Raw genomic sequence first — 19,823 nt, 5'->3', positions numbered from 1 at the left:
GGGCTAACTAATCAGAAGCGAGATTACAGGGACACCTCTTGTCAGGAAGATTGCATGTTGCAAGAGGGGTGTTCAAGGAACCAGTGATTTTATCTCACATACTTACATTTCTGGCTCCTTAACCACCTAGGCAATTAAAGATGCAATCAACTGAGAACATCTCTTATGTCTGGGTATAAGCTATGTCACTTCTAAAAGTTCTGCCACTCTGAAATTCAATTAGACCACATGGATGTTTTAACTGCAGTCATGCTGTATCCTTATCTAAGGGACAAGGAGAGAGACCCCATGTTGGTCTCCTTCAGGGAAACAGTCCTAGATTCTCGTAACCAGACAAAGAGCATGGCAAGTCTTGGGAAAGGCGTGGAAAAGAGAGTCAAACAGAACTTTCTACCATGTGAAGTCCAAAGGGAATCCTCAGTATTCTCTCAGGGATAGGACAAGCTCATGCAACCAGAATTATTCAAAATGCTTTATCTGTCACAAAAGTAAAGCTACAGCAACATCCAACTCTATCAGATTCTTTGGAGTTTCTTTTCCTTGTTGGGTACATTGAGATTGATCTTTTCCTTAAGAAGGGGGAGGAGGGGCGCCTGGGTGGCTCAGTGGGTTAAAGCCTCTGCCTTCAGCTCGGGTCATGGTCTCAGGATCCTGGGATCGAGACCTGCATTGGGCTCTCTGCTGACAGGGAGCCTGCTTCCCCCCCGTCTCTGCCTGCCTCTCTGCCTACTTGTGATCTCTCTCCCTGTCAAATAAATAAGTAAAATTTAAAAAAAAAAAAAAAAAAAAGGAGGAGGAGGAGCAGGTCATCATACTTATGCCACCCAATGCTGATTCCAACCCTTGGTTTTCTGGCTTACAAATTTTAAATATCTAAAGGGCAAACCCTAAAGGTAAGTACACCCCATCTTTACCCCCTTGTTCTTTTACTCGGAATATCCTGAGGGATTGCTGTGGAACAGTTGTTAATGGTTAACAGAAGGTGTGTAGCTGCATCTCTATTATGAGAAGTGTGAGCATAGGGCTCACCTGTAAATAGTCTCCACCTGCTGGAGTGAAATGAGACGTAGTTTGGTACAGTGCCAACACCTGTCAACCTGAAGCTATGTCATAACCTCAGCTTGCTCTCCTGCACTTTGGTTTTGTTTTCCTCTGGTTTTGATGGCATGGGCGGATATTCATGCATAGCGGTGCATGGATTGACCACGTTTCTTCATAGAGTATGCTTACACGGGTTAAATTTCTACATCAAAGGGCATATCCTAATACCTTTATTTTGGACAAGTGTCAGCAATAAGTAAAACATTATTTATCTTAATAGCCAAATTGAGGGTGGGAGCTTGACATATGAGAAGGAGCAGGCATTGGACCAGGAGTCACTGGGCCTGGGATCTCAGCCCAACATGGCTACTAACCCATTATTCCTATCCTCAAGCAGGTTGCAGAAAAGAAGAAATTTCAGGTAATTAGAGCTTCTCAGAAGCTAACGGAAATTTTGGAAAGGTGAGTTTCTTGTCATTGGAGGCATTCAAGCAGCATGTGTTTAAGGATGTCTAAATGAGAGCTATGATTTTGGTGACTGACAGGGATTCTTCCAATAAAATTATAGGACTGTGACAGTCTATACTGTCAGTTCTGTCTCTCATATCCCCAGAAAAAGGCCAAGTGTTTTCATTCGTTTCCCCAATTAAAAAAAAAAAAAGATACATGCTCAATTCACATAAACTGTTTCAAATAGGCTTCATCTACTGGGCATGAGAATAGACATCTCTGAACAGGTGGGACAAAAAGAAGAACAATGTAAACTGTAAGCAAATAAGGCCAGGTATTTGATCAGTGTTAGCTGTCAAAGCTCATCACTTCAAGCCCAAACCTACTAGTGGCCATTTGTACCAAAACAGAGTATCACCACGATCAAACACACAAACATTCCCACAGCCTTCTATACCCCATGGTGATCATGATGGCCTAGTAACTATTACTGTGAAAAAAAATTATTGGACCATCCAAAAAATTGCAACTGTGCAAATTCTCACTACATAGAAGAAAAAAATTCTTCTAAATATTTATAGGAACTTTGTTTTAGCAAACATTAGATATCTGTAGAATGCTGTTTTAGTACTTTTTTCTTTTTAAGATTTTATTTATTTATTTGACAGACAGAGATCACAAATAGGCAGAGAGGCAGGCAGAGAGAGAGGAGGAAGCAGGCTCCCTGCCGGGCAGAGAGCCCAATGATGCAGGGCTCGATCCCAGGACCCTGGGATCATGACCTGAGCCAAAGGCAGAGGCTTTAACCCACTCAGCCACCCAGGTGTCCCATTTTAGCACTTTTTTAAACCTCAGTTGATACATATTCTTTAAAAGAATTTCTCTTTGTAAATTAGTACTGAAAAAATTGTATTATTTGTTATCTAGACATCTAAATGGTGGTGTGTAAGCCGTTAAAAAAAAAAGCCTGCATTACTGGAGTTGGGACCTATATTAGCAAGTGTCTTTCTAGGGATGGCAGTCAAAATGCCACTGATAATAAGTCACCTGCAAAGATTTAGTCCTAAAGAAAAAGCTTCTAGCTGTTTCATTCCCATAACTGAAAACCCATACAGATGCCAATTCAGTTATACTGAACGGACCATGCAGATATGTACAACTGGGATGCAAAATGTGTTTGAACATTTTTTTGGAATTGACTAAGAAAATATTCTTTCTGGACAAATGCACATTTCTTAACTGGAAATTTTTGCCCCTTTTTCAGAAAACTGATGTTGCCAACAGCCCTGAACAGTGAAAGAATATTTAAGAAGCATACTTAATCTACCTTTTGGGGAAAAGAATGGAGCAGAGGAAAAGTAAAGAAGAAACAGACTTCCTTTTCATGAGACACTGAACAGAGTCCATCTAGAGTATTTCTAGGAATCAGATATTTTCCAAGGCAGAGATTGCCTCTAAATACTTGTTATTTGGAGGATTTCCAATCACTTGATGAATGTCTCACCTCTAATTTGGCCACAGGTTCTAGGAGAAGAGACACACAATACGTGATCAGTGCTAGTCAAATGAATAATGTGATATGAAACTCTTACTTGATAATTAGGGAAGGAAATAATCTTGTTTTTGTGTCTCCAAAGGAGAGACAGAATCTCAGGAGAAGTTTGAGACTCACTCTGAAGTAGGTCATCCAGCATCAGAGCTGTCCAGTTATCGACCTGTGTGTCTTGGCAAGCAACGAGGTCCACCTCGGTGGGAGGCTCACACAGAAGCCAGAAAACCATTGGTCAGTCACGGTTGAGGGGAGGAAGCAAGTCTGAGATGATTCTGAATTCTGATGAAATCCAGGAATGCAATGAGAGTAGAACTAAATAAGAAGCTATTTACTGGAGAGCAGCGGTTCTCAAGTTTAAGCATGCGTAAGAATCACCTGCAGGCTTATTAAAACACAATCGTGGGGCCCCACTTCCAGCTTTCTGATTCAGTAGGTTTAGAGTGGAAAATTTGCTGATGCTGCTGGTCTGGGGACCACTCTTTAAGGTAAAACATCAGTTCCCCAAGTGTGTTTCTCTTGCCACTGGAGAAAAGCATATGATATTCAGCAGTAGGTGGATAGAGCATTAAGTACTGTTGGATCATATGGTTAAAAATGTGTTCTCCTTTCATTTTCTATTTTAATCACTGTTATTTACGTTGAAGAAAAGAATTCAAATAAGTGCTAGTTCATCTTCGAAACCTTCCTGACATTTGGTAATCTCTATTTTATAATAAGAAAAGAACAGGTCCTGAGCTCACAATCTTTTGCTAGAAACACGATTCTCTCACTGAGGTCCTCCGAGAAGCAGATCTTGAGGTAAGGATCAAATAAATGCACATTGTTCATTTGGCAGGTGCGAGTAGACTGACAGGGGAATAATGATATGGGGGGGGGGGCAGCCAAGGAGGAATGTGTTTAAGCTACTGAAGCTTAATCTCACACGAAAGCTCTGGGAAATGGTATAAATGTCCCTCAGAATTATCCTGGACAAGTGGGGAGGTCGCTGGGTTATTAATACTGCCACAACCGTCGTCGGTTAAGGGCCCTACACAGGGGGAACATGGTTTCCCAGGTACCTCCAGCTCACTGTGCTTGTAAGCACAGTCAATTGTAGAAGACCAAGGGTAGCCCTCCAAAGATGGTGCAGGTTCATCATTGGAAGTCAGGACGGTGAACACAGAAAGGGTGAGGAGGTCTGCAGGAAAATGAGAGAAACCATCCATCTTCCAGCTGAAATCCAATATATTGTTTTGTATGTGCTGCATTTGCTTTTACAGCTACCTTCTATTGCTTGCCTTTGGCACTGGTTTCCACTTGCATTTTTGTTTCTTTGTAAAATAAATTTATTTAAAGAAAACTAATTGATCTAAAGAAACGTGTTAGGCAGATAATGCTCCAGATGGCATGAGAAGGTGGTGAGAATCACAAAGGTAGTACTCAGATGATTAAAGCTTGGGAGACACTGGCATCGTGGCTTAAAGCAGAGGTTGGCATTCCTTTTTTCTTCTCTTTTTCTCTTTCTTTCTTTCTTTTTTTTTTTTCTGTAGAGGGCCATTTAGCAAATATCTTAGGCTATCTGGAGCGTAAGGTCATTATTGCAACTACCTAACTCTGCTGTTGTAGCACAAAAACTGCCACAGACAATACATACATGAAAATGCACGGCTGTTTTCCAAGAAAAAGTATTTATGGGCACGAAATTTGAATTTCATATTATTTTCCCTTGTCATGAAATAATATTCTTCTTTTGTTTTTGTTTTTGCAACAATTAAAAAAATGTGAAAACTCTTCTCAGCTCACAGGCCATACAAAAACAGGCAGCCAGTCAGATAGTTGGCCATCCTGGTTCAAAGTATGGCCTTGGTGTCTGTCCTAGTTCTATTGATTAGCAGATATACGCCGCTGGACGAATCACTTACTTTTCTTAGCCTCTGAGTTCCCATTTGTATAATAGGGATAAGCATAATACCAATCTCATAAGGTTGTTGCAAAAAAATAAATGAAAATGAACACTTATGAAGCAAGTGCCCAGTGAGTCCACAATATAGTTTTTAGCCAGCTCTTGGGACAAGTCGTCTTCAGCTTGACAGTGCCCCTGTCTTTGGAGGCTGGATGTTTCCTTCTCTGTGAAGGCAGCTATGCACCTGGGGACTGATCTCCTCTACTTTGCGATGTGGTTACAGAAATTATCCCTCTTCTCTACAGGCTAGGCCCCTGAAAGCTGAGTCTCAGAATGCCTTGAGTGTCTGATACTCACCCATCCCAGGGGCCTGGAACTGAGAGGTCAAGCTAAAATTCGCAGTCCATCTAAATAAAGTCCTGAGAATTAGTGTTTTGAACTTTGCAGAATTATGTTGCTGACAACAGTGGGTCTCTAACATTAGAATACCTACAGTCACTTGCAAAACTGCAGATCTGGGTGCCTCCTTCAAAGCATCTCTAGTCAGTGGGTACCTGCATCTGCATTTTAACAAATGTCCCAGCCATTCTGGTGCAGATGGTTCCTGGAGAGCTCTTTGGGAAGCTCTGCAAAGACAGAGTGCAATCCGCTCAGGTAAGCACATCCCTCTGAAATCCCTTTTAAGAGTTTTTCTTATCTATTTAAATGCCTTCTTGGCAGAAGGACCTGGATTACAGTACTTGCTATGCATGCCAAGAGAAAGGTCTCTGCCAGTCTGTTTACCTCTGTCCTCCCTCTTTTCTATTCCTTCTGAACCTCCTGGATTAGAAAAACAGTTTATACAGAACTCTCCACTTCAGATATCATGTGCTGATTATCATATCCAATTAAGTATCCTAGTGCAATCTCAAAGGACATGGGCTATTTACAGCTTGCATGGGAATTCTTGAGCAGAATCTGCATCTCTACTGGACTAATAAGAAGTCCCCTCGCAAAAAGCTGCTGAGCACACTCTCCCTCCAAGAGTTCCTAAATAAACCCCTTGGGAAAAAGATTTATCTAGACCCATTGACTTTAGAGGGGCCCATTTAAGGAGAAGAGAAGAATCCTGTTGAGCTAGCAGGAGAGGAACAATGGCAGATTTCTATAACTGATATTCATTGAGCACATACTAAGTACCAATCCCTTCACCCATGTTACTTCATTGCATCTTCACACTACACTCTGAAGGAGTGCTGCAATTATACCCATTTCACAGATGAAGAAACTGGGGCATAGAAAGGAGCCATTGTCCAAGGCCACACCAGGCAGTGGCTTTAGAACACAGAACTTAAATCACTAGGCTATCCCATAAAGGATTTCAGTAGCCCCACATCTCAACTTTTCGAGCTCAATTTTATTAACTAGGTATTTATGTAGCTCCTCAAAACTTAAGAGTATTTTTGAAAGAGGCTATTTTCACCAAGGCCCCACTTTGTTCTTAGTACCACGTGACTCTGAGTTCCTCGTTTGGTTTCTACAGTCCCCAGGTTTCCAGCTGTTCAAGATGGTGAAGTCACCCAGCGCCCCTGTCTTACAGATCTACTACTCAAAAACTTCAGATAAGAGGACACACACAAAGTCCTCTAGACAATGTAAAAAGTTACCTAAAATGGTCATTCCCCAGCCTGTCATTGCCATAAATTATCCTAAGTTGTTGACAGTGTATTAGTTTTGTAAAATCTTCCATGTCAGATATTAGGTTTTCCAGAGGTCTGGGTTAGTTTGTAAAATACCAACCCTGCAGCTCTTTGCAGAGCAAGGAGATCATCATCTTTACTTGTGGAGCAAACTATCTATCACGGGTCAACGTAATGGAAATTTCAGGAGCTTGAGAATTTGATGACCTGGGTGCTGGTCATTGCCTGCCACTAATTGACCTTGAGTGAGTCTTTCCCTCCCCCCTTCCAGGAGACATAATGTGGCTTGATGCTCGAGAAGGGGTTGGGAGCCAGACTGCCAGGGCTAAATCTCAGCTCCATCCCTCCACGAGAGGTGGTGACCTTGGGCAAGTCATGTCAACGGTTTTGGCCTCGGTTTCCCGATTATAAAAATGAGAATAAGAAACTTATTTTGAAACCATCCAAATAATGGACTGACAAATGGATAGAAGGGTGGACAAACAGAAATATGACAAAGGAAGTTAGCGACATGTTAACTATGGAAACTCCGTGGGGAGTATGTGAGAGTTTGCCATAAAATCCTTTCAACTTTTCTCTTCAGTGTTTGGGGGTTTTGTGATAAAATGTTGGGAAATAAAAAAGACAAGTTTGTTAGAAGAGTTGGATGAGATCCAGAGCTTTCAGGCAGTGTTCACAGTAAGTGCTTGGCCTATATTATCAGTATTATTTACTGTACAGATAAAAGAGAAGGCAAGATGATGGATCCCCTCAGCTTCAAGGATCTGTGAGTCAGAGCGATGCTAGGTGAGCCAGAGCCTGACACGCATGAGCAGAAGGAGAAGCCGGGCCACATGGCAGAGAAATCAGAGGGACAGAGAGGAGCCAGGATGCAGCCACAGACGTCTCAGAAACCAAAAGGTATGCACAAATGGAAGCCGCAGGACCCCGTGCAGGGAATGCTGCACGTGGGGGGGACCTTGAAAATAAAAGCAGGGCATCTTTATTACCTCCCAAATTAATGTGTTTCTCTATCAGGCATCCCTTTGGTAGGAGAAAAGCATTGGCTATAAAGTTAAACCTAAGATCAAATTTTGTCTCTGTCACACTAGTTGTGTGACACAGGACACCTTCATACCAGTGTCCACCAGACCACTTATACTGGGAATATCTACCACTCCAACAGGGAGCCCTGTGGCAACGATGCTTCTGCTGAGACTACTTGCCCATAAATGACTGGGCCAGTCTGATTCTCACTGCTGAGAGAACCGAGAGATGCACCCTTGGGAGTGGGTCACATCCCTGGCAGAGTCATGAAGAAAGGGCCGTGAGCTCCTGGAGCTGAGTTCTCTGGTCATGTCCTGGTTCTCATTCTTCCTGAGGTCTAGTTCCTGAATACATGAGAAAAGCCTCATTATCCTTCCAATAATTTCCAAGTTTTGCCAAAGCAAGCCAACATTGCCTCTTATTATGCGTCCACTAATATACGTATGTCATAATACAATTATCCTAACTAACATAAGAGTTTTCTTCAAGTTTCCAGGCCTTGATTTCTCTGTCTGTAAATGAGAGAGACCTACCTTCTCCCAGGGTTTTGGTATACAAATCCAAGAAGGCCAGGTGTACACAATGCCATGGCATCTGGCAAACATTCAATGAACATTATTTTAATAATGAGTTTCTGAGCTTCACAACCACTAGATCTTTCTGACCCGCTACTTGGAGTCACCTTGTTCAGGTGGGGATGTGTGGTTGTGCAAGAAGAGGCAAAAGTTGTGTCGAGAAGAAGGAATGGGCTGATGGAGCTTGAAATCTGGTTTGAAAAGAAAAACTGATCAAGATTTTTAAAAAATGTCATCGGTTACATGTAAATGTTCTGACTTGAATTTCTGTTGGGCTTCTTGGTTGGGCTAATGTTGGTCTGAACACAGGAAAAAAAAAAAATGCAAAGCAACTACAAGGAAACCAAAGCTGGATGGACAGATAAGAAACCTTTCTCAATCTAACAGGGACTGGTCAGAAAGTATCTGGCAGCAGGTAAGATGTTTAAGGACTTTTCATTTGGATTATCCTGTGAGTAATGAGGGATTTTATCATTCCAACAGAAGTAGCCATGGGGCAGTGTGAGAAGAATGGAGTGCGAAAAGATCTAAGATCAGAATTAACCTAACCTAGGGGTGGCTGGGTGGCTCAGTGGGTTAAAGCCTCCACCTTCGGCTCAGGTCATGATCCCAGGGTCCTGACCCTGATCCCACATCGGCCTTCCTGCTCAGCAGGAAACCTGCTTCCCCCTCTCTGCCTGCCTCTCCGCCTACTTATGATCTCTGTCAGATTAAAAAAAAAAAAAAAAAAAAAAAGAAGTAACCTAACCTAGAAGTACCATAGCTCTAAAAAGGCAAAGGCTTTTATTATTAAAACATTTCAGGTGGATGGGTTGTGAGTGTTATTCAGTTCGCTCAGTCCTTACCCTGTGGTCCTCATGCCGTGGGTCATGGACCAGTAGCATCAGCATCACCTGAAATCTTAGCCAGGAATACAAATTCTCAGACCCCAAACCAGAAGCACTGGATCAGAACTTCTAGAGATAGGAACCAGCCATCTGTGTTTCAGCCCATCCTACAGATGGTTCTGGAGCTCACCAAAGTTTGAGAGCCGCTGTCTTAACCAATCTGTGAAGTTTGCGAAACTAAAGCTCTACGCTTTCTTTGCTGGCAACTAGCCACCTTGTGGCTTTGCTGATACAGGGGCTTAGAAGCAGGAGTCAGCCTTCTCAGTCAGCCTTGGATTGTCAAGCTTAACAGTAACGGGTAAGGTCATCATTCTCACCCTAGCAATGAGCCTGCTTGATGGCCATTTACGCTGCATTTTATGTTCTTCTGTCCCAATGTGTTCACCTACTGTCTCAGTAGCAAGAAAATATTATGCAGCACGGAAGAACAAGAGAACAGGCTAAGAAGACAGAAGGAGGGAGTTGATAGAAATATGGCAACTTCAGCTGTGGGGACTAAAGAGATAGCTCAAGTTTCCATGACAGTGAGAACCTGCTGGAAAATGAAATGCCTCATCCATTGTTTGCTCCTTTTTCTCCATCCTTCCTTTCCCCTGAGCCCCCTCAGCTCCCAGTGTACCCAGCCCTGCTATCATCTCTCTTCCCCTGCTTACACCTTGGAGCTCTTTCTGAATAACATGAATGACAAAGAGAGAGAAGAAAAAGGGAGAAATTACATTATTTCAAGTGAACCCAATTGCCGACTTCAGTTTCTAGCCTTCCTAGAAGCAGACTCGGTTCTACAAACCAAACTAGGAGCTGTTTCAATTCATTTCCACCCTGTAATGTCAAGATCCCATTCATGGAAGAGAGTTTAGTGTGGGGGCTCAGAAGACACTCCGGAGTCAGACCCAGCTCACCGGCTTCACAGTGCAGAGAACTCAGACACTTTATCCCACCTCTCGAAGTTTGAGTTACCTCATCTCTGCCAAGGGGCGGGGGGGAATAAAAGTATCTCTCTCACGGGACTCTTAATGAAGATTAAATGAGATCATCCACGTAAAGCATTTAGACCTGTGCCTGGCACAAAATAAGGGCTGGATTAATGTGAGCTATTAGGATTATTATGATAATGTCTCCAAAATGCTTCTCAGCCTTGAGCAACATCTTGAGCATTTCCAGGCATAGCAACAAGGCAGTGAGAAACCAGGCGGGATAAAGGTAAATCTGTGAGGGTGATTAAGCTGGGAGGGGGTAGAAAAGCAGCAAGCAACACACCAGTTCAAAGACTTATTAAATTACTTTGTCAGAAGGTATTTGGGTACAAGGTCACAAGACTTGTGTTTGAATTACAGCAGTGGTTCTCAACAGGGACTGGGGGTAGGAAAAGATTTTGTTCCCCATGGGCACGTTTTTGTCGTCACAACAGGTGGTTGCTATAGTCATTTAATGGGCACCAGAGACACTGCTAACTAGCTGGTGATGCACAGCACAGTCCCTCACAACAACAACAAAAAAATATCGAGTCCAAGATGCCAATAGCACGAAGATCTGAGAAACCCTGAATTACAACATTATGTGAAGTTTTCTTAATAAGACTTAACACACTTTTTCAATTTTCAAAAAGGTGATGGCATGGAAGATTCTGGCACTTGATGGGACATGAGAATAGGTGACCTCTAAGACCCCTTCAAGCCAAAGGCTTAATGTGGGCAGTTGACCACAAATTTAAGTCAATAGTGTTTCCACCCTTCACCCTTTTGCCTGGATCCTTTCCCTAAGGACACACAGAACTTAAAAAAAAAAAAAAAAAAAAAAGGTTAGATATTGGAAGACAACCATTAAGTCACCAAGGGACATGTTTCTCACTGAAGGAACACCAATGACAATCAGAGACTTATAAAGCGGGAAGAAACCTTAGGAATTGATCTAGCAACGAGATTCCAGTTGAAATTGTCTATCACATTTCACAGATAAAGAAGCTAAAATTTAGAAAGGCCCAGAGACTCCATCTAGGTCACAGGAAGCTACCAGCCTCAGAATGTCCAGATCCTTCCAAAGAACTTACTTAACCTATTAGTCAGACAATGATAGTATCAAGGGTCTCCTCTGTGCATGTGCTTGGCATTTTTTTCAGTGATCACAGTCTTCAGTTGTTCCTACCTCTGGAAATCCCTGAATGTGGGGTTCACCTGATAAGGGGGTGTCAGTGGGAATAAAAAAAAACGAACAAAATTAGACTGAAGAAGTACTGAGGGAAAACGGGTAAGCCCCGCCCACTGATCCGCAGCTGTGGCTGCCAACGATGAAGGGGAGATACAATGAGGTGACTTCAGTTCCCAGCCAGAGTGACTTGGAGCACAGCTGGTGGTTCAATAACATAAGGTGGGGGAGGGTCAGGAGGTGGGGAGCAGGTATCTTCTGCTGGGTTTCAAGTGCTATCCTTCCATCAGAGAACTTGGGGAAGGGGATAAGGGGATGAACAGTGTCAGGGAGGCCCAAGAGAAGTCGAGTGGAAGGAAATATAATCCGCTTGTTGGTGGTGAGGGCACTGTGACCCCTATAAGGACCAGCTTTAAGGAATAAAATCCAGAAAAATCAGAGGAACCAAGAGCACCACTTTCCTCTGGGCCCTCCACGTGCTCAACAGGCGCTGAAGTAAACACACCCCCAAGCTCCCCGCGAGCTCAGAAGTGCACCAGTTCTGGGGCAGAAATGGCTACCTGCTCAAAGGGCCATATTGATGATGCTCGTGGTGTTTCCCAGGGCGGGCGCAGGTTGTGATGAAGACACAAGAGAGTTTAGGGTAAGGGTGGATGGGAAAAATAGATTTAAAAAATTGATTTTAAAAAATGGCTTCAGAATGCTGAACACTCTCTTTACTTTTTAGTAATTTTCTCCACCTCATCCATTCCTGGGTGAAAGCTGCTCCTCAGAACCGAATGAGTCTCATCCCCTGTCCTGACTTTTTCCTTCTTTCTAGGGCACAGCATCCGTCACGGTGTCCTTTCCCTTCACCACCTGTGCTCACCAGCAGCCCACAGCAGCTCCTCCTCCCTCACCGTGGAGCCCGAAGTTCCACCCGGGGACCAGGCAGATACTGGGGGTGGGGGTGGGGGGAGCCCACCCAGGGAGCCCGTCTCCGCAGTATCTAGACAGCCTGCCTCAGTGTCCTTCCATCAAAGCCCACCTAGGAAACATTTTCTGGTTCAGTTTAATGCACCAAAAGGGAAATCAAGCCCACATTTTCTCTTTAACCTTGCACTACAGGAAGAAGAGCTGGTGGCCATGACCTGTCCACCTCTGCAGGCCATCCCCTCTTGGGCTCCACAGCCACTTCTTCCAAAGGCAGCTAACAACACCCTGCCACACGCCGCTGGGGAGCACGCTGAGGGGAAATGCTCCTGAAACCGGGATTGGGGTTCTGTGAAAGACAACCGCAGGAAGCTGGTCCTGGCAGTGACCGTGAACGCTTCATGCCGCACAGCGAGCCCACACACTCGCGGTCACTCACACGCGCAGGCAGGTATGCACCAAGAACCTCCCTGTCTTGTCACATACAGACACACGCAGTGAGAGGGAGTTACACTCTCTCGGCCACACACCCAGGACCACGCTTCCAGTCCACACACACGTATCCAGTTACACACACGGTTATGGATGCGCTACGTTACGCGCCTCTCTCTCTCTCTCTCACAAACACACACACACACAGAGTCAGTGCACAAACAGGCAGTTTCACAAGTACTCACACACACAAGCGCAGGGCACGGGCTCCGAGCCCGCGGCGGTCCCACGCCGGAGACGCGACCGGCACCACACCACCCGCCACTCTCCGCACCCGGGGGCCGCCACAACGCCCACCCCTCCGGCCGGGCGCGGTCTCCCGGCTCCCGCCGGCTTCCGCCGGCTCCCGCCAGCCCCCGCCGCGCCCCCGCCCGCACACGTGGGCTCCCAGGGCCCCGGCCCCGCGCGCCCGCCGCCGCCGCACCTACCCGCCGCCCGAGGCGAGGGAGCCAGGCGCCCGGCACGGTGCAGCAGCCACCCCCAGCCGCCGAGCCGAGCTTCTGCCGCCGCCGCGCTCCCAGCCGCTGCCTGCGCCCTCCCCGCCGCCCCCTCGGGTGCCGGCTCCAGCCCCCGCGCCGAGAGGCCGGCGGGTGCGCGGCGCGGGCGCGGGGCTGTGGCGGCGGCGGCGGCAGTGGCTGGACCCCGAGGTGCTGGCCCCGGCCGCGGCTCACCTGGGCGCGTCGCGCATCGTCCTCCCCCCCGGCCGGCGGGGCAGGGCTGCGCGGGTTCCACGCCCCCAGCCCCGGCGGTACCCCCCGCCCCGGGAGCGGCGACGGCGACTGCGGCGGGGCGCATGCCGGAGTGGGCGCCGAGGCTGCTGCCGGGACCTTGCCCCTCGGGGCTGGCCGCGGGAGCCTCCCCTGCTGGAGGGTTGCCCCTGGCCCGCGCCGGCTGCTGGGTGACCTTGGGCAAGTTGGTTAACCTTTCTGAGTACCCGTCTCCCCTCTGGGAAGAGAATAGATATAAAAGCTGAAGGCGCTAGTGGTACCCGTGCCAGGGGAAATCCTAACCCCGGATAGCTTACTTCCTTTTCATGCCTCTGACTCTGCCCAGGGCTGGGTTAGTTTGGGAGCAGGGTTCAGAATGAGCTCTCTAGTGCCCGAGATAGAGGGCTCCCAAGTTTTCCAGAGGCAGCGTTTCATTGGCCTGAAATCTTCGTAAGGGATCCTACCCAAGAGTGTTAGTCCACTCTTGGCTTCCCTGATCTGGAAGTAGCTTGTTCTCCCAGCTCCGTCTACTGGTGACCTTGAGCACCTGGTTAGATCCCGGGTCGAGCCTCTGGGCTCCCATCTGTAAAATGGGAACCAGAAACGCACAAGCCGTGTTGAGACAGAGTTCCGGCCTGTGTGTCACTTAGTGAGTTGTCATTATCTGTGAACAACTCGGATAGAATGCAAAATATTTTTTCTCAACATGTCTGACAACGGCCTCGAATCCTAGGGACGAAGCAATCCAGGAGTTAAGCAAGCCATGCTGAAAAGGTGCAAAGAGGGTCTGGTCTGCCTTTGGGGAGAAAGGGGAGGAAGCCTGGGGGGGGGGGCAGAATTCACCCCACAAGGACCACTGAAGCTGCCTGGAAGCCTGACAAAACAGGGAAGCTGTGACAGTAATTAACCTCTGAAAGCAAATAAATCTTCCAAGACTCTCTTAAAAATTATTAACTTATAATTGTGAGCAAACCCCGAGTGAACTGGAAATTTAAATTAACCAACCCATTCATGCCAGAAACTTGAGCTGGTCCCTTTCTCAGTTTATCTCTCTGTTGATATGCCTCTCATTTCTCCCTTCTTTTACCAGGCCTGTCTGTCTTCCTCACAGTCTGTATTTCTTCCCGGTCTTAACTCCATACACTTTTTCCTTCTTCTTTCTCCCTTTTTCCGTGTTGGTCTGTACATCTCTTCTTTACCTTCTCTGTGCCCCGTCTGTGTCTCAACACCTCTCACTCCCAGTGTTTCCCACCCATTACTTCTCTCCCTCGCATGGATAGGTCTTGAATCTTTATTCATTTGCAATTGAATAGTGGAAAAACTGTAAGTTATTTCTCTAAGGATAATAAGGTCTGAACTTAAATTTATCACTACACTGCTGCCCTAAACCAAATACTCTTGATAAATGACACCATTATCCTCACACTCATGGGAGCTCACCACCTGAGCCATCTTGAACCACTGCCCCTCTGTTCTTTTTCTCCCCTCTCTCCGCTCAATCACTCTCCAGTGCCCAGAGAATCTATCCCCACGCTGCCACAGGCATCTGTCCTTTCCTTCCTATTCTCACTGGGCAGAGTCATATTTTTTTCTGGAATCATAAAAAGGACCTTCCACCTGGTCTCTGCCCTCCAGCCCATCCTCCTTCCTGGTATCAGCCAGAATGCTTTTCTTCGGGCAGATCCCAGTGATGTCACTCCTGAGCACTAAAACCGAATGCCCCTGGAAGGCAGAAAGTGGCTTCCCAAAGATAACCATGTCCTAATCCCCAGAACCTGTGTCTATGTTACCTTGCAGGGCAAAAGGGACTTTGCACTTATGATTAAGTTAAGGGCCTTGAGATGGGAGATTATCCTTGATTGTATAGGTGGGTCCCTCAAGTGTCCATAAAAGTAGAAGCGAGAGGCACAAAAGGAGATCAGAATGATGAGCTGAAAAGGACTTGAGCAGTTGTTACTGGCCTTGAAGATGGAAGAAAGACAAGGAATGCAGATGGCCTACAGAGGCTGGGGAAGGCAAGGAAACAGATGCTCCCCTAAAGTCTCCAGAAAGAAAGGCAGCCCTGTGGACGTCTTGATTTTCGTGCAATGAGATTCATGTCAAGACTTCTAAGCTCGAGAAGTATACAGCAACAATAAATTTGTGTTGCTTTAGCCCACTAAATAACTTGTTGCATTAGCAACAGCTAACTAATCAGTGCATCTCTTTTATTTATGAAGGGGCATGTCAATGCCTTATCTTGCTATGAACAGCAATCCTATTTTCAACCACCTTGCTCTACCCAACACCTTGGCTTTCAAAAGTTCTGTCTGTTCCCTGTACACCTTCTTTTCTTCTGTCATCTGTCCTGGTGTACAATGTCCTCTCCAGAGTGCCCCCACTCTGTCTGACCCCCCCCCCCCACCGCCGCGACATTGCCAGCCTTGACACTTTCCAGTGCACGTGGGTTCCATGGAGCCATTCCTGATCTCTCCCTTCTTTGATTCTCCAGAACTTCGTATTTGTCCACGTATATCTCCCATGTCAAATGGGGTTTTCTAATGGGAGAGAAGGGGATAAGACTGAAGACAGGACTCCAAATGCCCAGGTCGAAATTGCTCCTGGCTCTCTGCTCTCACAACACCATGTTCATCTCTCACTGTAGCAGTTACCGCCACACTGTGCTGATTTGCAAGTTATTTCTGGGTCTGCACAGCCCACTGGATGGTGAGTGCCTCCAAGGTGGAGACTGGGTCTTACCTCCCTTTCTGTATCCCAACCCCTAGCACGGTGCCGGGCGCATAGTAGGTACCCAATAACTGCTTTGAGTGGATGGATAGGAAAACAAGTGCAGTGTCTGATTGTGTTGAGCAGACAGGCTATTAATAAATATTTCTTGCACCATCTGTCTCTATTCAGTTGGGGTGATCGATAGAAACACCTCCTTTAATGCAATGTGGTTTTAAATAGAGTGCGCTGATGCATGGCTTGAACCATAGACTTTTTTTTTCCTTTATTTAATGTTTGTTTGTTTCTGGTTTTGTTTTGCTTTTACTGAAAAAGAGTGCCACAATTAAAGGGCTATTTTTTTTTTAAATCAGTCCTATTTTAAAAGGGCTATTACTCCAAGTAAAATCATTATAAACATGCAAACTCTTTGGCCCAACACTTCTATTTCTTAAAATGTGTCCTAAAGGGTAGTAAGTCTATGTGCACAAAGGTTGACCTAAGATTATGTTCACTGCAGCAGGATCTTTTATAAGAATAAATAATTGGAAATAACCCAAATGTCCAACAATAGGAGATTAGCTAAATATATTATCCCTACAATGAGATACCATCCAGGCATTAAACACAATTTTGTCTATTGGTATCTATTATATAGAAAGATTCATGTGAATATTTTTACATTCTTTATTATGCTTACCTGTATTTGTTAACCACCATACGACAAGCATATATTTAGAAGTTAGGTTCAATGATTTTTAAAACTAGCTTTGCCTCCAGAAGGAAAGTTATATAAAACTTCAGTATTTTTCCAAGTTCCAAGAAAATCTATCTACAGATAATTCTCTGACTATGACAAAAGCAAAGTCACAAAAGTCTTGAAATACAGCCGGTGCCTGTCTTCATTCTACTAATCCATTCACTCTAAGAATATTTATTGTGCCTTCTCAATTAAGGCCTTTGGTAGCAAGCGGCAGGAAAGGACTTTAGCTAACTTAAGCCAAAGGGAAATTATTGGAATACTATTTAAAATCTCACAGAATCCTCGAGATGCTGGGAGCCAGGCTTGGAGAAGCAGTTACCCAGAGAACTCCAGAAAACCAAGACTCAAAAAAGCGCACCAACTGCATCACAGAAAAACTCCATCAGAATGGTGTGCCATCCATCCTGACACAGGGAATGGCCTCCACTGGTCTCCATCCTTGGGTCACTCACCCAAGGTCAAAGTCAGTGGAATATACCCCAGACTGGCCAAGCCTAGCTTTGTGTCTCCTCTTTCACCCATTCTGAATCACAGATGAAGGAGGGAAAGCATCAGGTCCTTCCACCAAGACTATGCTGTGGGGGAGATTTGATTGCCCCAGTAAATTTGGGGTGCTGCTAGAAAGGTAAAAGGGACGCTGGCAGCGTGAGGATAATAAGCGGCCACTGCAGGCCCCTGCCACGTGCTGTTCCAACATCCAGGCCCGATTTCTCAGCCAGGAACTCTCCAGCACGAAAAGCTCAGAGGAGCTACCAGGCCCAACACACAGCTCAGAGGAGATGAGGAAGTCTTCAATTCTACTAGGACATTGATAAACTTGAAAAATGTTAAGGTTTTCTTTGGCTAACTTCTTCCAGTCTGCAGAAACAAATACATACTGTTTTTCTCTTCTGGTTGTCTACACTTAACTTGTGGGGTACACATATCTCTGGTGTACTTACTGCCCAACAGTCTGCCGAGCGGTGAATATCTTATCAGCGCCCCACTACGGGGGTTATCTTAAAAGTCTCAAAGTTTGTATTAAGTTTCTTTCACTTTGGCTGTCTTCATTATGGAAAGAAGCTGTGTGTGTGAAAAAGAGAGAGAGAGAAAGTAGACAGAGAGCTCTTCTTTGTTCAGAGAAGATGGAAATTAAATTCCAAATCCAAATTGCTGAAATAAATCAGTGCTCCCCTTCGCACTCACAAATTTGAAGTCTGCATACCTTCCATCCACTTAACTGCTGCTAAAAATTTAAACAGTTGAACGAAGAGTTTTAACATGGTTGCAAAGGCACAGAAACCAAACTGTGGATACCTTTCCTAGTAATGAAGCCAGGGCGGCCTGGCTTCATTTTAGCCAATTACCCAGAATAAGTGAGACCCTAGCACAAGACACAGTGGAATCCACAAGCACACGGGTCATTCACAGGAGTCCTCAGTGTACCTTATAGACAACCGTTCTGTGTCAGGGGAACAAATTTGAACAAAACTTGCTCTAAATGCAGTTCTGAAACAGAACTTGTTTGCAAGAGTGGGATCTCCCGGACAGGGCCATGTTTATTCTCATTTTGTACCACGTCCTGGACTGCATGATTATCTCCTGTGCCCCAAACCCAGCTTAGACCCTATGAGACGCTCTGTGGCTCAGCCCCTGTCCTCCTGGACTCTGCCTCCTATGCCCGGGCAGCTCACAACACTTTCCTCTCCCGCTGTGCTCCAGCTACAGGACTCTTCAGGACTCTGCTCAGAGACCGCCCTCTCTGGCCCGGGTCTTGCACTTACTGTTTTGTAGACCCAAAAGACTTCTCCTCTGGTTCAACCTTAATATCTCTTACAGCATGGTTTCCTCTTGACCCCTTATCCTGTCCTGTGATTTTCTGTCCTGGCACTGTTTATGTAACGAATGTCCCTCATCTCCCCCTCTGTAACTGATTCAACGATGTATTTTTTTTTACCTGCTTACTTTCCGCTTCCCCAGTAAAATATAAGCTGCTCGACGCAAGAGACTCTGCACTTGAGAAAGAACCTGACCTAGAGCAGAGAAAGAACCTGACCTAGAGCAGACACTCCCTTGGTAAGAGCCGACAAATGGGAGGATGACCCAGACATCTGAATTTGCATCCAGAGCTTTCATGCTTCCAAGCGGCGAGCGTACTTCTAGGAACCAAGGGCCTCTGGGGGCCAAAAGAACTCACATCCCCGTGGATGAAAGGATGATCTCTCACTTCTACGGGAGACTGTGGCTTCAGGAGAAGCAGACTCGGCGGCAGGAGGCATTGGGAAACAGAACAGGTGGTTCAGATGCACTGACTTCCTCTATCAGAAACCAAACGGTGGGAGAGGAGCCACGGAAAGAGGAGAAAAGCCTCCGGCTGCCTCTCACCCGGAAAGAGGTGCCCGGAAGTCAGTCTAGTCTAAAGGGAATTAACAGGATTAGGCAAGAGAATATGAGACCACATAAATTCAAGATAGAGTGTTCTTAATAACTTGCTATGTGGCAAAGTCTTTATGAACCAGCTGTTTGAACACGGAAAAGCCGACGCCTGAAGCAGCGGAGAATAGAGGCCGATAAAGAATGACCCAGCAGAGTTATCGCGTCCTGATAAGAGGCTCTGGCCCTTTTTTGTGTTTAGCTGTTCTTTGTCCTCTAGTCTTCCTGATATTGTTGAGTTTAATCTATTTACATTTGAAAAGGCCATTAACGAATTCGTGTTTTATTATCAATAAAAATCAAGTAAATGAATATTTAGTCTATCCGGAAGGAGAATGAGAAAATAAAGTGTCCAAGGACAACTGGATCAGGGAGACAGCAGGAGTGTGACTTGCCAGGCAAAACTCTGGCACGACTGAAAGTTTACAAATTATTTCTAAATTTATAGGTAGTAGAATTCACTGGTTTTTGTTGTTGTTTGTTTGTTTTGGTGTGGAGTTCTGTAAGTCTGGGCAAATGTATAGAATTATATGACCACCACCACATTCATGATATGGCAACACTGAGTTTTAACGTAGATAGGGGTATTTTAGGATA

The 19,823-nt window shown here is 45.5% G+C and overlaps 1 protein-coding gene across 10 annotated transcripts in view; it reads right to left on the bottom strand.

Moving 5' to 3' along the window:
• Window positions 1-19,165, bottom strand: part of HTR4 (5-hydroxytryptamine receptor 4) — a 188,683-nt gene extending 169,518 nt beyond the window's left edge. For 5 of the 10 annotated variants that reach the window (XM_046000622.1, XM_046000612.1, XM_046000620.1 and 2 more), the window contains exon 1: window positions 13,310-13,606. The gene's annotated coding sequence lies outside the window, so the exon portion shown is untranslated. Of the gene's footprint in view, window positions 1-2,866; window positions 2,877-13,066; window positions 13,156-13,309; window positions 13,607-13,662; window positions 13,693-18,750; window positions 18,963-18,990 lie in introns of those variants that run through there. The other 5 variants (XM_046000614.1, XM_046000618.1, XM_046000616.1 and 2 more) reach the window with 5 other exon arrangements.
• Between the last annotated feature and the right edge of the window lie 658 nt (window positions 19,166-19,823).

The sequence above is a fragment of the Meles meles genome, chromosome 3 (assembly GCF_922984935.1).
Source record: "Meles meles chromosome 3, mMelMel3.1 paternal haplotype, whole genome shotgun sequence".
Taxonomy (NCBI): Eukaryota; Metazoa; Chordata; class Mammalia; order Carnivora; family Mustelidae; genus Meles; species Meles meles.
Note: the sequence above shows the minus strand (reverse complement) of the source record. Positions and strands in the feature narration are given on the sequence as shown.